This window comes from Tursiops truncatus, chromosome 2, assembly GCF_011762595.2.
Source record: "Tursiops truncatus isolate mTurTru1 chromosome 2, mTurTru1.mat.Y, whole genome shotgun sequence".
Taxonomy (NCBI): domain Eukaryota; kingdom Metazoa; phylum Chordata; class Mammalia; order Artiodactyla; family Delphinidae; genus Tursiops; species Tursiops truncatus.
Window position 1 is genome coordinate 136,939,333 of NC_047035.1, and position 12,803 is coordinate 136,952,135.

The window sequence follows — 12,803 nt, forward strand, 5'->3', positions numbered from 1 at the left end:
CTGGAGAGGATGCTGAGACCTTTTAAAAGGCAAGGTTTTACAAATCAAATGAAATAAATAAAAACTTCTTGGTCATTCTCCCATATGCTCTCACCACAATGAAATTTCAGAGAGCCTTTTTAAACCCACCCTTCTACAGGAGGACAGAGAACTCTCAGAGTATAAGGTATACAAACCAGCAAGCATTCTTTTTTTTTTATTTAAGTAGAGTTGTTTTACAATGTTGTGTTAATTTCTGCTGTACAGCAAAGTGATTCAGTTATACATACATATATATATATATATATATATTCTTTTTCACATTCTTCTCCATTATGGTTTATTATAGGATACTGAATATAGTTCCCTGTGCTATACAGTAGGACCTTGTTGCTTATCTGTTTTATATATAGTAGTTTGTATCTGCTAACCCCAAGCTCTTAATTTATCCCTCCCCTTTTTTTTAGTTACTGAAGTATAACTGACTTACCAAAAAAGCTGTACATATTTAATGTATATGTCTTGATGAGTCTGAAGATAATATACATCCATGAAATGATCGCCATAAACAGTGCCATAAACTTAACTGGCATCTCTAAAAGTTTCTTCCCTCTCTATTTTTTTTTTTAGTGATAATAATATTTAATGGAAGACGTACCCTCTTCCCAAATTTTTAAGTGTACAATACAGTATTGTTAACTATGCACTACTCTGTACTAGAGATATCTAGGACTTCTTCACCTTGCATAAGTGAAACTATTGTGCCCTGTTACCAACAAACATTCCTTTTTTTTAATAGATTTATTTATTTATTTTTGGCTGCGTCGGGTCTTCATTGCTGCGCGTGGGCTTTCTGTAGTAGTGGCGATCAGGGGCTACTCTTCATTGCAGTGCATGGGCTTCTCATTGTGGTGGCTTCTCTTGTTGCGGAGCATGGGCTCTAGGCGTGCGGGCTCAGTAGTTGTGGCTCACGGGCTTTGTTGCTCTGCAGCATGTGGGATCTTCCCAGACCAGGGCTCAAACCCATGTCCCCTGCATTGGCAGGCGGGTTCTTAACCACTGAGCCACCACGGAAGCCCTCAGCAAACATTCTTAACATTCACACAAGTCAAAACTACTCCGCAGGTCACCTACAATTCCTTCAAGCCAGTCCCTCCCTCAGCAATCCTGTCCATCAATGATCAAGACATCAGCTTTTTTGTTCACACTTCTGTCCTCCGCCTAATGGCTTTTTTTTTTTTCATTAGGATGTACAGGGGAAAGGAGTAGTCATTAGTCTTCTGAATAAAAGAAGAAACACACCCACGGTTATTACTTTGCCAGGCTCAACAAACAACTTTTTTTTTTTTTTTTTTTTTGCGGTACGCGGGCCTCTCACTGTTGTGGCCTCTCCCATTGCGGAGCACAGGCTCCGGAAGCACAGGCTCAGCGGCCATGGCTCACAGGCCTAGCCGCTCCGCGGCATGTGGGATCTTCCCAGACCAGGGCACGAACCCATGTGCCCTGCATCGGCAGGCGGACTCTCAACCACTGCGCCACCAGGGAAGCCCCTCAACAAACAACTTTTGATGTGGTAACAGCCCTTCAAGGCAGTGGTTGGAGACGGCTAGAGCTGAAGTGGCACCCAGGAACCATGTACTTATCTAGTGATGAGAAAGGAGAGCGGTAAGAATTGCACTTAGGTAAATACCTATTCACATGCACACACGTGTGTATAAGCACGTGTGTATTTATGTCCATTAAACATGTAGGTAATAAATGCAAACACAGACTCCTGCTTATACACATATGCATATGCTTACAGGTGCACCTATATTTAGAGGACTTCTATAACAGATATTTGTTGAGAGCCAAATATAGGCTACACTAAGGAACGAGGGGGTGGATGACAGATAAGGTCCCTCTGGAGCTTATGTTCATGTTACAAATGAATAAGCAAGAGAAGTGTAGTTTGTGATGAGCAGAAGGAAGGGAATAAGCAAAGTGGGGTAAGTAACTGATGTCGGAGAGAGACGGGGCTACGTCAGAAGATGCTTCCAGAAATGCCGTCTGAGAAGGAGATGTCGGAGCTGAGAAGAGGAGTGAGAATGAGCCTAGCGCCAGGGAAGGTGTGTTCCAGGCAGTGGGAGCAGCAAGTGCAAAGGCCTGAGAGGGACTAGGGGGCCAGAAAAGGGCCCAGTGAGGAAGGAAGTAGAAGAGTGGTCTAGGATAAGCAGGAGAGGGGACCCGCCACACCCACCTTGCTGGTCAAGGTAAGCCACACGGATTTTACTTTAAGGAACAACGGGATGGCACTGGCTGGGTTTAAGTAGGGACGTGGCATCATCTAATTACCATTTTTTAAAATAGGAACCCAAGACTGAAAGTCATCAGAGCAATTAGGAGCTGCTGCAGTATTCCAGGCAAAAAGAGAGAGTAGAGACAATTAAGCTGATGGAATTCAAGCTAGGTGGTGGAGGGAGAGCTGCCAGAACTTCCTATGGGATTGGATCGGGCAGAGGAGGGAGACTTGAGCAACCAGGAGAGTGGTGATGTCATTTAGTGAGCCGAGGAAGGCTCAAAGGGGTCCCAACTGGGGAGCGGCGTGGGGATCAAGAGCCTCCCCCTTGCAGACACTAAGTTTGAGATGCCTGTTAGACGTCCAAAGAAGAGAGATAAGATAGCTTGTTGGATGCCTGGGTCTGGAGCTCAGGGGAGAAGTTCAGGCTGGGTGAGGTACAGACAGTAGACACAGCTCATCAGAGGGGCAGATATTCAAACACAAGGACAAGCTATGGGATAGGGCTTCCCCTTCCCATTTGAGGCAGCTCTGCCTTTGCCAGGCTCAACAAACATCTTTTTTTTTTTTTTTTTTTTTTGCGGTACGCGGGCCTCTCACTGTTGTGGCCTCTCCCATTGCGGAGCACAGGCTCCGGACGCACAGGCTCAGCAGCCATGGCTCACGGGCCCAGCCGCTCCGCGGCATGTGGGATCTTCCCGGACCAGGGCACGAACCCGTGTCCCCTGCATCGGCAGGTGGACTCTCAACCACTGCGCCACCAGGGAAGCCCCTCAACAAACAACTTTTGATGTGGTAACAGCCATTCAAGGCAGCAGCTGGAGACAGCTAGAGCTCAAGTGGCACCCCAGGAACCACGTACTTATCTAGTGATGAGAAAGGAGAGCGGTAAGAATTGCACTTAGGTAAATACCTATCCACATGCACACACGTGTGTATAAGCACGTGTGTATTTATGTCCATTAAACATGTAGGTAATAAATGCAAACACAGACTCCTGCTTATACACATATTCATGGGTGACAGCCCATGACTGTGTGGGGGAGGAAGACCCCATTCTTGGGGTGCAGGGGACTGGGGCGAAGGGAAGGTGTCCAGTAGGTATCACCCAAGTTTACTGTCCCACTCTCTCCCCAGTCCCCAGCACTCTCTCCTTTCAGAGTCCTTAAGCCCATAGCCCTTGCTTGGAGAGCCTCCCATAGCCCCATACTGTCACCCACTTCCTCTCTGCAGGACTGTAAAGCACTGGTGTGTGTGACAACACAGGCTCTCACTAAAAGACTATAAACCTCAACCCATCCACATGCTCAGCTTCACAAAACCCCTAACCATGGCGCATCTTATTCCTACAAACGGTCTCCTTCCCCCACTGACCGGAAGGAAAAGGGTGACAGAAGAACTGCATGATGGCCACTTGAGGACACCCAGGCACCCAGCTCCCTGCAGAGCAACTCCTGATTGGGAGGGAGGAACAGGGGATCAGACACGTACACTCATCAAAGGCGCTGACCTTACACCAGGAGCTGGAACTCGGGGTCAAGGATAACAGGCTTCATTACCTGTTCACGGTAATTCTCCATTACCATGAGCCGCTATGATGTTTCAATAAAGGTGAGTGCCTCACCCAGACAGAAGTCTTCTGTTTTGTTTTGCTTTTCTTGGTTTACTGTCTACGCACAACAGCATCAGGGGCAGCAGAAGTTAGACAAGGCCCAGGGGCCCTGAGCTCTCTGCCCGACTCCAGCGCAGCCTAGAACAACGCCCCTGGTTCTAAAACTGAGCAGCAGCTCCTGTGAGAGCGCCGGGAACACCAGACGCACTGAGCCCTGGGAAACACGCCCCGTCCCCGGCTCCGCCCCCGGCCGGAAGGAGGAGGCGGGAACACAGAAGCGGTCCCGGGGAAATGGAAGCCTTGCCCACCTCCGAGGGAGAGGCAGCCCAGGAGTATGCCAGTAGTTCTTGGGGGGCCCGAGGCAGGGAGCGGGTTGCCAGCAATGTCCTTTCACAAAGGTCATGTTTTGCTACATTAGGCATAAATGTCAAGAGAAAATTGGATTCTGAAAGAAAGAAAATAACAGGCATTCTGGGCAAATAAAGAATAAGAAATAGCATTATCTCCTTATTACATGTTAGAGGGGAGAGGGGGCCTGGGACACCTGGTAAGGGGGGAGATGGGCTCTGGCTCTCCCAGGGGTGTCTCATCTGCGGCTTCTCCCCACCCTCCCCCCACCCACCAAGCCCCACCTGGAGGAGAAAGGGCCCCTCTGGATTCCTCCGGTTCTTTGGCCAGATGGAGCGGCCACAGCAACACTCGTGGGCTCTGTCCACGACTGCCCTCTCCCCTCCCTCCTCCTTGACGGTCCCAGTGGTGCACAGACCACCTTCTCCTTCTGCAGTCCAGATACTCTCCTTCTCTCACCCCCTCCTGCCCCCCTGCACCATCTCACAATCAACAGCTGCCGTTCACCAAGGGCTTACTAAGCACCAGCTACTGTGTTACCCACTTCTGCATTCATGATCTCATTTAATTTTTACAGCAACTCTACAAGACGGGTATTGCTATTATCTCCATGCAACAGATGAGGAAACTGGGGCTCAGAGGTGGCCAATGAAAGTTGAACATCTCTGAGTAGCCTTAACGTGAAGACTCCAACAACAGGCCACAAGAGGCATACCCAGGAACATTTGCAACCAACACACAGACATGTAAACGCCCAGGTACACATACACACAACCCAGTGTGTGTCCCCAGAGACACAGACGCTGTGCTGCACAAGTCCCAGGAGGAAAGCAGTGCGCACAACCTGGGCAACCGTACACAGCACCCTGCCAGAGACACACGATAGAAGCATCCAGCCACAGAGACAAACAAACACACAAAAGACAAGAAAGGCAAACATACACCGCCAACAAGGCAAGCAGGGCACACCTCTGGCCATCCTGCCTTCAGAGGCATTTATAACTGCTCATGTGCTGGGCAGATGGGAAAGAGGCAGGGGGCTTTAACCAACTTAACACCCACTCAGAACTCACTTCCCCTGATTTTCCTTCTAGCTGATGCCTCACCTGTGTTCACCTGTCATCAGTTATTGATGGGCCGGTTACCCCCCTCACCAGACAAAGGTTTAATTAAGAACCTCTGGGCCTCACCGCAGCCCTGAGCCTCCTCCCTTACAGATCCATTATCACTCGTCTCTGACTTGTGCTTGAGTCAATGGCCAGTTTCCAAGTCACCTGACCATTGGAATTAATTTGGTGAGCAAGATATTACGAGATGATGCATCAAACACTTTCCCAAAATCAAGCTCCATGACCTCGCCCCCGTATCTCCCACCTGAGAGTACCAAACAAAGCCATTAATTTTGTCCTGCACTACTGGCTCATTCACAGCCCAGACTCTGGGGCCCAGAGCAATGAACCATGGCAATGCAGCTACTGGGTCCTCTGGAAACAGGGAGCCAGGCACACAGGTGGCCAAACTCTGAACCTGAGGAAGAACAGGCTGAGATGGCCCCTCCTGCATTAGCCCTGTGGTGAACAAGGGGAACCTCAGGATGGGAAGCAGTCCATGGCCCTCCTAAAGGGGGTGCCCAACTGCAGCAGGATGGGGCCCCACAATTGGGAAGGATGTCACCCTCTACCCTGGGAACTCTACCATCCAACAAGAGGGTCACTCAAGATGGACCCTGCAGCCAAGAGAAGCCGATCAGATGAATCCTTCTGTTGCCCCAAAACAAACTGCATCCTTTGGGGCTGACAGTTGAGAAGGAGACACTGATTCCCATCCACAGTGATCCTGAAGAAGCTACCATGGATTTCCCAGATTAAGGGTGCGGCTGACTTTGGAAGTACCTCCTCTTGTACCAGCAGAGGCAGGCCCAGGGGCAGGCTGTGTCTTAGGTCTTAAGTGTCTTAGGACACTGAGGAGTGTGTAAGGGATTGTTGGATGCAGGTGCCCCGTCGTTCCTGTGCTATTAAGCCAGGCTGCCCCACCGGCACCATTCAGTCGGGCATCTCCCCTGTCCACACCACAGACCTTTGCTGGGTTCGCCCTACTGCCACTTCAGCTCCTGGACGTTCACTCCACCTCTGCATCTCCTTAGTCCCTCTCACTTGGGTTTTATCTTCTGTTATGACGGGCTGGACTGTGTCTCCTCAAAATTCATATGTTGAAGTCTGAACTCTCAGGACCCCAGAATGTGACTGTATTTGGAGACAGAGCCTTTAAAGAGGTACTTAAGGTTAAAGGAGGCCATTGAAATGAACCCTAGTCCGATATAACTGGTGTCCTTATAAGAAGAGATTAGGCCACAGACATGCACAGAGGGAGATGATGTGAAGACACGAGGAAAAGTCAGCATCTATAAGCCAAGGTAAGAGGCCTCAGAAGGAACCAACTCTGCTGACACCTTGATCTTGGACTTCCAGACTCCAGAACTGTGAAGAAATAATTTCTGTTGTTTAAAGCACCCAGTCTGCAGTGTTTGTTACGGCAGCCCTAGCAAACTAGTATACCTGTCCTCAGCCCCTCTTTTGCCCCAAGGTCCTGACAGTTGGCTGCCCAACTATGATTCCTGAAAGCCTCCAAAGTCATGATTTTCAGTCCCTCCCTCACTCTGCCTATGTCCCATCGCTCTAGGGAACCAGCTTCCCAACCAGGGTGCAGCCATGAAGATGCAACATGGCATCCATCCACTCAGTCAGCTCCCTGCTGGGCATACGCAAGCCTCCTGCTGCAAAAGATGGTTATGAGAGAACACAGAGACCCAGGGGTATGCTCAGCTGGCATCCTTAATGGTGAATGCCATGGTCACTGACTTTTCCTAGAGGATTCACGCTGCTGCTTGCAGAAAGCACTATTCTAAGCACCGTATGGGCTCAGAGCAGCAAGCATGGCTCCCCAGAGAGCAACAAAGGTCCAACCCCTCCTGCTTTCACAGGCTCCCATGGGGGCTGTGGCTTGCTGGCTGCCAACATCATGATGTAAATATGATTTCCTCCATCCATGAAGGCAGCATTAGAAAGATGCAATTCTTCCTTCCTGAAGACCCAACACCTCCTCAGCTGTCTGTCTCTCCCCTTCTAACTTTCCCCATGAAAGAACTCTCTCCTCATTCTTCCTGAAGACAGCCAACTCCCTCCCCTGCCATGCCACACCAAGATTCTTTTGAAATTTCTGAAGGATCTGGAAAAAAAAGTCAAGAAAGGAGAATTCCTTCATGCAGCACTGACCCCGCAGAGAGTTGCTAAAAAGGAACAAACCATGGAGACAGAGAAGGCTCACAGTCTCCTCCCCGCTTCTCGGAGAACCAGGGAACTTACACGTCATGATCTTGAACTTGGGACTTTAGGCATATCAGCCCAAACCGAAGATGCCTGCAGCCCCGCATGAGGAGCAGTTAGGGTGGCTGCCATCAACCTCCTCAGGTTGAACCAACCAGTGGGAAGGAAGGAGGCTCCAGGCCATCTCTCCACCAAAGCCTGCTGCCCACCCCCGAGCCCCCCTGAGCCAACCCCTTAAAATCCAGTGCCTGTGACAAGGAAGCAGACGCTGCTGCCCTGTGTCCCTCTTGGAGGCCAAGAAGTATTTTTCTACATCATTGACATATTTGCTTCTCCCTCAATTAAATTGCTGTAAGAGGGGGTGTGGGTTAAAGCCATCTGAGCCATTTTTATTCAGCTAAATTACACTGGATGGCTCATTTAATGAACTTTAATGAAGCCAAAATGCTTTCTCTAATCAAATCTCAAGTGACGTGAGTGGTGTCTTGACCTTAGATCAGGAGACTGCAGGCAGCTTTTCCACAAGGCCCTGGACTGAGCTAAACCAGGGTTTCCCAGAGAATGTTCCTAGGAATCTGAGATCTGCCATATATTAATGGGTATGACAAGGGAAAAAGTTTCATGTTGCTTGAAAAATGTGGTACTAAATAAAATTAAACAGGCTTATTTACTGCAGAACTTCTCAGAGCCTTTACTAAATGAAGGATCTGACCCATTGAATCTCTCAAGCTTGTTGGCCCACAGAACCTCCTCCATGGAATTCTAGCAAAAATATCAGCCCACATAATATACTTAGAGAAAAGATCATGGTGATAAGAAGTATATATTTGGTCCTTATCCACGGTTCATGGCTCACAGCTCCCCAAACGCTTGGAATTTCTTGAAGGATAAGAACAACAGGAGCACCCTTTCTTATAACACTCGGTGTCCTGTCCTCAGTTCCTAAAATTGCTTTAGAGGACAAAGTGACTTTTGGAAATCCCCTAAAGATGGAAGTCTGGTTGTCAGGGGAACCAACCATGAATAGAGGGTTGGGACCTTTCATTCCCACCCCTCGATTTACTTTGAGAGGAAAGGAAATCAATCACCAATGGACAATTGTGCCTAGGCAATGAAGCCCCCATAAAGCCCCAAAAGGACAGGGGTTGGGGAACCAGAACACTTCCCTTTGTGTCAGGCCCCAAACTCCATGGGAACAGAGGCTTTTTTGTTCAAGACCTCGCCCTTTGTATCTGTTCATCTGGTTGTTGATTTGTATCCTTTAATATCTTTGTAATACACCAGTAATCTAGTGAGTAGATGAGTTTCCTGAGTTCTGTGAGCCACTCTGGCAAATTGATCGAACCTAAGGAGGGGGTCATGAAACCTCTGATTTATAGCTGATTGGTCAGAAGCCCAGTGACAACCTGGAGCTGCGATTAGCACCTGTAGTAGGGGGTGGCCTTGTGGGACTGAGCCCTTAGCCTGTGGAGTCTGATGCTATCTCTGGGTAGATAATGTCAAAATTGAGTTGAATTGTAAGACACCCAGCTGGTGTCCCAGAACTGCTTGGTGATGTGGGGAAAAAAATCACGTTGGAACTGTGTGCAGATTCATTAATCGTTGGGTGCCAAGGTCAGCAAGCTATGGCCTGTGGGCCAGCACTCTGTTTTAGTAAATACAGTTTTATTATAAGACAGCCATGTCCATTTATTTACACATTGTCTAAATCTATGGCCCAGGTGGAATAACAGTCCTCCAAAATGTCCACGGCCTCATCTCTAGAATCTGTGAATATGTCAACCTCTATGGCAAAAGGGACTTTGCGGATGTGATTAACAGTATGGATCTTGAGATGAGGAAATTATCCTTAATTATCCTGTGGCCCCAAAGTAATCACAGGGGTCCTTAAACATGGAAAAGGGAGGCAGAGAGGTCAGAGAGAGGTGAGACACAGAAGAAAGCACAGAGGCAAAGAGGGTCAAAAGCCAAGAAATGCACATGACCTCTAGCAGCTGGAAGATGTGATGCCACGGATTCTCCCTGGAGCCTCCAGAAGGGAACCCAGCCCTGACAACACCTTGATTTTAGCCCAGTGAGACCCATGTGGGACCTCTAACCCACAGAGTGTAAGACACGCAATTTGTGTTTTTAAACCACAAAGTCTATGGTAATGTGTTACAGCTGCAATAGAAAACAAATACAAGTCACTTTTGCACTAAAGCAGCAGAGTTGAGCAGTTGTGACAGAGACCAGATGGCCCACAAAGCCTAAAATATTTAGTATGTGGCCCTTTATGAAAAGTATGCCAATCCCCGAGCTAGACCAGCACTCGCCAATAACGCAAGCCACACATACTTTTTAAAATTTTCTAGGAGTCACATTTTAATAAGTGAAAAGAAAAAGGTGAAATTTGTTGTGTTCATATATTTTACTTAACCCAATCCATACAAATACCATCAGTTCATGTGATCAATATAAAAAAATACTAATGAGCTATTTCATATTCTTTTTTCTTTTTTGTATTGTGTCTTTGAAATCCATGTGTATTTTACATTCACAGAACTTCTCGGTTTGGACTGGCCACATTTCAAATGCTCCATAGCTACGGGTGGCCAAGCCTACTATATTGGAAGGTACAGGCCTAGAGCATCCATCAAAGCCAGGCATTGATGAGGCCCTCGGTGGAGAGGAGCAGCCAACAGGTGGAGAAATATAACTGTAAGTTCACCAAGGTCATCAGGTGTCTCTTCCCCAGATGCCAATCTGTCCCACAATCAAGCAGTCACATAGCTTGTTTGTCGGAAGGAAATCACGCCGGTTGTCCTCAAGTACACGGCAACATCCCTGAGTGACTGCCAGTGTCCTCTTGGACTGGAGAAGCTCAGGACAGGAAGGGAAAGAGGGGACAGGACTTGCCACATGCTGGGGGGCAGGGGGGTGGAGAAGGACGCATGGGTGACCAGACTTGGGCACAGATTACTGGACTCTTAGAATGCTTGGCCCACCTAATCAGGTCCAGATTCTACGTTGAAGTTCAAATCTTTTCAGACGATGACCTCAACCTCCTGTTCCCATATACTCTCGCACCACCCAAGTCCCTCCCGCATCCTTCATCCCCTCCCCATAACCAACACTAAAGACCAACCACGAACAGAAGGGTATCACCCAGCGGGCTGCCTGTACCCTTGGAGCTTCCTGACACTCCTCCCTCTCTCCTGGCACTGCCCAGTGCTTTCGACACCTTTCGTGTTCTTGTTCCCCAGCTTCAGGTACATTTAAGTGGTTCTCTCTACGTATGGCCAGTGCCACGCACTCTGAAACCTTTCTTCCCTCCTCCTTCTCTCACTGCATTCTTCCTGGGCCTTGAGCACAGCCCACGTCTCAGACTGCCAGCTTTGAATGGCAGCTGTGCATGTGTCAGCCTCCCCCATCAGACTGCTTTTCTTGAAGGCAACCACTTCTTTTCAGTGTGATATCCTTGATAGCACCTGGAATCCAGTAAGTGAATGCTCAGTAAATGTGCAGCAAGTTCACCTGAAAATTCCCACAAAACTTCTGCATCACATGGGTCTGGAGGCCAGTCCTACCACTGCCACTTCCATGCTCTGTGACCCTGGGTAAGTTCCTTAACCTCTCTGTGCCTCAGTGCTTGGAGTTGTGGTGAGGATTAAATGGGGTATGGCAAACGGGGTGCAGAAAGCAGGTGGTACAAGGCCTGGCCCTCAATGAACACAATCTATCATCATTCATGGATGGCGTCTCTGCTCTTATCCGCTCATCTCCAGACACCAAAGCTGCAACAGGCCAAGCCCATTAAAACAAATACCAGAGGCCCAGGCAATGCCCCCTAGTTCAACACTGACAAAATCTCAGTTCAACAAAATAATATGGAAACCCATTTTAATGAGAGAACAGGTAGCATCTCCTCCCCTGGAGACGTGCTGGTGTCTATGCCCCTGCCCGTCATAGCCCACCCTTCACGTGCTTGGGCAGAGCCCAAAGTCCCCACAGGTCCAGGGAAGAAGCAGCCCTCACCCCGAGGCCTGAGAGTCAGAGGTGTGGTCAGAGATCAACCTGCATCTGGGTATTCACCAGGCCGCAAACCCCAGAAAAGGCCTTAAAGTCAACTTTGTTCCTTCACTCGCCTGCTTTATATCAGACCTTGAGTGTCATTGAGATTATTCTGGGGGTTTTGTTCCCTGGGAGTTTCTTTTCAGACAATTAACCAAAAGCTAATTGCCCTGAAGCACATGAGCTGTCTCTGGAGCCCCAGAAGGGCACAGCCCGGCAGACACGGGCGTTCCCAGCAGTGGCCACTCAGGGGCAGAGTGAGTCAGCCTGGCTCGGGGAGCCTACCGCCCCAGGAGAAGCTCTGGTACATGCAGGATGACGTGGTGATGGGACCAAAGCCTCACACTCATTTTTTACTCCAGAGCTGTCGTGACAAGAGGAAAACAAAGATGCAGAGACCATCTGTGAGAGCATCCGTGGGAAAATCGAGAAACCACAGTGACAGTCTGCCGTCTGTATCTGCGGGTTCTGCATCCACTGATTCAACCAACTGCGGATTCTATCCACGGTTGGTTGAATTCAAGGATGCGGAACCCGCACATATGGAGGGCAGACGGTACTACGCCATTTCATATAAAGGACTTGAGCATCCTTGGATTTTGGTATCTGGCGGGGGTCCTGGAACCAATCCCCCCAGATGATACCAAAGGACGACCCTACTGACTAAAAGTGATGGGGGGACTGTTGAGGGAGGAGGGAACCAGAGGTGAGCCTGGTGCAGGCCACACTCAGGCAACCGCCTAGGGTGCTGTCAGGACCGGAGAAACCTGAGTCCAGGGAAGGCAGGTGGGGAGGGAGACGGGCAGGAGTACCATGCTGCTCTTCAAGATACAGAAAGCATAATCCTGCTAATTACCTGTCTACCAGGCCAGGCACCTGTCCTCATTCTGAGATCTACTCTTGGGATTCAAGGAAAATCTATGGCTCTCTTAAAAACAACAAAATTGTGAGCAGAAAGTTGCCTTGGGCCTTTTTATAAAGAAATCTGATTAGGTCGACATTGCATCCCAACCCTCCTTCAAGATGAGTGGTTGAAGAAACACAGGCCAGGTGTGGATTTGAGAACAGCATCACAGAGGGGTTCTCCAAGTCTGGGTATCAGAATCACCCGGAGGCTTGTAAACCCGACAGCCAGGCTCCACCTCCCTCCGGAGTTTCTGATCCAGTAGGTCTGGCCTAGAATTTGCATTTCTAGGCAGTTTCCAGGGGA

At 48.9% G+C, this 12,803-nt stretch overlaps 1 protein-coding gene across 7 annotated transcripts in view; it reads right to left on the reverse strand.

Annotated features, from left to right (window-relative positions):
- The window catches only part of NTRK3 (neurotrophic receptor tyrosine kinase 3), a 388,119-nt gene that overhangs the window by 274,757 nt on the left and 100,559 nt on the right, over nucleotides 1-12,803 (reverse strand). The window lies entirely within an intron of this gene.